This window comes from Octopus bimaculoides, chromosome 5 (assembly GCF_001194135.2).
Source record: "Octopus bimaculoides isolate UCB-OBI-ISO-001 chromosome 5, ASM119413v2, whole genome shotgun sequence".
NCBI classification, from domain to species: Eukaryota; Metazoa; Mollusca; class Cephalopoda; order Octopoda; family Octopodidae; genus Octopus; species Octopus bimaculoides.
Genome location: NC_068985.1, coordinates 38,213,013 through 38,216,778, shown reverse-complemented (window position 1 = coordinate 38,216,778; position 3,766 = coordinate 38,213,013). Strand labels below are relative to the sequence as shown.

Below are 3,766 nucleotides of genomic sequence, written 5' to 3'. Positions count from 1 at the left end.
CACACACACACACACCCACACACACACACATATATATATGTATACACACACACAAACTTATGCATACAAATATATACATACACACACACAGGCATTCGTGTGTGCGCGCGCGTGTTCATATGTGTATTAAAGCTTAGTTAGCAAATCACCACGGCCATATCGAGTGTCACGAATCGTTTCCTTAGTAATAGATAGATATAAAAATGGATAGTGAAAGACAAGCAGGAACACTCGCACACATACTCACACAGACAAGCAGACAGACAGAGAGACAGACAGAGAGACAGACAGAGATTTGAGTTCTATCTGGAGCTATTTGAAATTTGTGTGGTGACAAATTCATGACAGTCACACTTTCCAATTGTCTTGCTCTGTATAACTGAATAGAGCTAATTATGTGTTTCAGGTTAGTATTCATTATGAATGGTTAAGCAGAAGATACAGGCACCTGAAGTTTCATTATATTTAGTTTGCCAGCTCAAGAAATATATACTTTATGAGATGCATACACTATAAATTACGCATGCGTACGCATGCACAAATACTGAGATATCTGAAATACTCGTATATTCTCGCACGCACACACACACACAAACACACACACACACACACACACACACACACACACACACACACACACACACACACACACACACACAAAAGAAGCATATTAAAGTTATACAAATGCAATACACAACGACACACCAATACACATACATATGAATACACGCAGACATACACAAGGCATTGATCAGCGTAGGTTGATTCTCTAACAAACTTTTAAATGACCATATTCACCCTTTTAAATATTTACAACAAGTTATCTAACATATCTGTACAGAAATAATTTGTTGTTGGCACTCCGTCGCTTACGACGTCGAGGGTTCCAGTTGATCTAATCAACGGAACAGCCTGCTCGTAAAATTAACGTGCAAGTGGCTGAGCACTCCACAGACACGTGTACCCTTAACGTAGTTCTCGGGGATATTCAGCGTAACATAGAGTGTGACAAGGCTGGCCCTTTGAATTACAGGCACAACAGAAACAAGAAGAAAGAGTGAGAGAAAGCTGTGGTGAAAGAGTACAGCAGGGTTCGCCACCATCCCTTACCGGAGCCTCGTGGAGCTTTAGGTGTTTTCGCTCAATAAACACTCACAACACCCGGTCTGCGGATCGAAACTGCGATCCTATGACCGCGAGTCCGCTGTCCTAACCACAGGGCTATTGGGCCTCCACAGAAATAATATATCACTTGCAAACTGCGAAAATATTATAAAGTCAACGGGGGTTAATTAAGGGCTTTATTAAGTTGCTTTTGTGCCCAACTTCTAGGCGTATAACGTGAACTTTGTTGAGGCATTGATTCTACCAATTTGTGGCTAGGTGTATATAAACTTAGTGAAAACAATGTATCCAGTAGTTGAACCCCTACGAGCTAACCTGCTACAGGACTTATGATCCTTACTAATAAATGTTAATGTATGTTAACTGATTTACCTTGTCTTATCTGGTCAAGGATTAAGACATTGATGTATCGACAACTAAGGTAATATCGAGCTTCAGGAAACGCTAAACAAACATTTCACTGTTAGGTGAATGATAATTTGAAGTAGTGCCCTCTGGCATAATTAGCAATGCATCTGCCCTCGGTGCTGTAGAGAGAAGGTTAAAAGAACGTTGAGGGGACTGGAGAAAAAACTATGAAGGTAAAAAAGTCCCCTCATTATCTGCAAGCTCGATAAAACCAGTAAGTATTTATTCGTACATTAGGAACAACATAGCATCCACGAACACTGATTTCAAGGTGTTTATCAATAAAACATGGAAACCTCTTTAAAATATCGACATAATACGGAACTTTAAGCTCTCAAAGATCATTATCAAAAACAGAGGTTAGGTCACACTAAATTAAACCAATATCCATTATCTTTAGCAAAGAAGTACATTTATGCAACTATCACTTGCTGGTAGGGAAGCCGTACTTCGTTATGCAATCATAATATTGTACCAAGTATGTTTAAGGCTTATGTGACAAGACTGTGCCCCACCTGTGTTAGCTGTATTGACTAAATATACATAGTATAACGAAATATGGTGTCCCTACTAGTAATTAATATGTAAATTAGTATATCCTGTTATGTTACACGTCTATATTTGGTAGCTATTTAAACAATATGTTCGTGGATGGTTAATGGGTTGAATGTGGTGCTGAAGAAACGGCAATAACTCTTGAAATATGCATGTACAACAATTACCCATTTTTCTATTTTCGCATTGTTTTCGTAGACGTATTCGTATACGAAACCTCGTAACTTTCAGAGCTGGGCCTAATTTCTATAGAGATAACTTTAAAAAGGAACCTTACATAACCAGACATTGCAATAGGTACATGTCGATTAGATTAGGAACATTAACGAGTTTACCCTACGGCATGCTAGAGGTCCATTTGCGTTGTTCTTGCTAGGGCACATGCATTGAAAGACTAAGGAGTGAAATCTGCTCAATTACTGTGGTGGCAGAAGTACCTCAGGAAAACAAATGTGCCTTTTATTCTCAGATGGATCACAGCGAGCGCATGCTATCCAATTCAAAACAGTTACATACAGATTTGCGGGAACACTTGATGAATTGTTTGCTAGTACTGTAGGTCTGAATGCGGTAGACGACGATGCCTAAGGTGATGGTCTGCAGCGACTCTCGATTAAAGTCGCTCAGTGCTGTGAATATCTTATTCCAGCAAATGAAGTATCGTATATGTTAAGTTTCTGTGTGAAAAGCAAATCGCCGAGGCTGGCAGATCTCTCTTGTAAAATTTATTGCTACATGCGAGAATTATTCGTTATTGCCAGGGAACACTCACATTCCTATTCTTCGGAGCTAAGAAAAGATTCGAACAAGGGATACGTAACGGGTAACTTCAGGACCGTATCTGTGACTAAAATAGTATTGAAAATTTTGATAAAAGGCGCTCACCAAATGACTGGTACTTGTCGAAGAGGCATAAACATGTGCGATCCCCAACAGATCTATGTACAACAGTCTACACCTAATACGATACAATGTAGAGCATGAAAGGAAGATTTTGATTTTAATCAGTCAAAAGCTTTCGGTACCTTGTTGCTGCCAATGTGTAATAGGTTTCTTTTTGACATATATTATCAATTAAGCTGTTTCACCTTCGTTTTAATCGATCTACATTCATAGCTCTTTTTTTTTTCTGGCTGTCCCCAAACATGTAGAACCTTTGTGTCCAATAAAAAAAAGATTTGTATTTATATTCAAAATGTTAAATTAATAACAAAAATGCCGACAACGTCGATGATGATGGTAGGTGTTTAGGGCGACGAGTGTAGTGATAAGACGACAAAAAGTCTTCTCCATAAAGAAGTATATAAGATTCTATTTTTGATACCTATCACTATAGATACGTTCACTAAGTTCCACTTGTTTGTTTCGTTTCTCACATTTATTTTATTTCCAAACAATAGAATGAGAGAGAGAGAGAGAGAGAGAGAGAGAGAGAGAGAGAGAGAGAGAGAGAAACAAAGAAACAAAGATAGATAGCAAGAGAGTCAAATAGTGATAGAGAGAGATTGGAAGAAAGATAGTGGAAATGTACACAAAAAAAAAGAAAAAGAAAAAGGAAAGAAAGAATGAAATGAGACAGCGATAAATTATATATATTTTTTCTCTTCTATTAGCAGTGCATGAGATTGACAGAAAATTATATTTATTTCAACAATTTATCGAGATTTAAAATATCGAT

At 37.9% G+C, this 3,766-nt stretch overlaps 1 protein-coding gene across 1 annotated transcript in view; it reads right to left on the bottom strand.

Moving 5' to 3' along the window:
* Positions 1-3,766, bottom strand: part of LOC106880012 (inactive tyrosine-protein kinase 7) — a 418,974-nt gene that overhangs the window by 17,257 nt on the left and 397,951 nt on the right. The gene's annotated exons all lie outside the window — the stretch shown is intronic.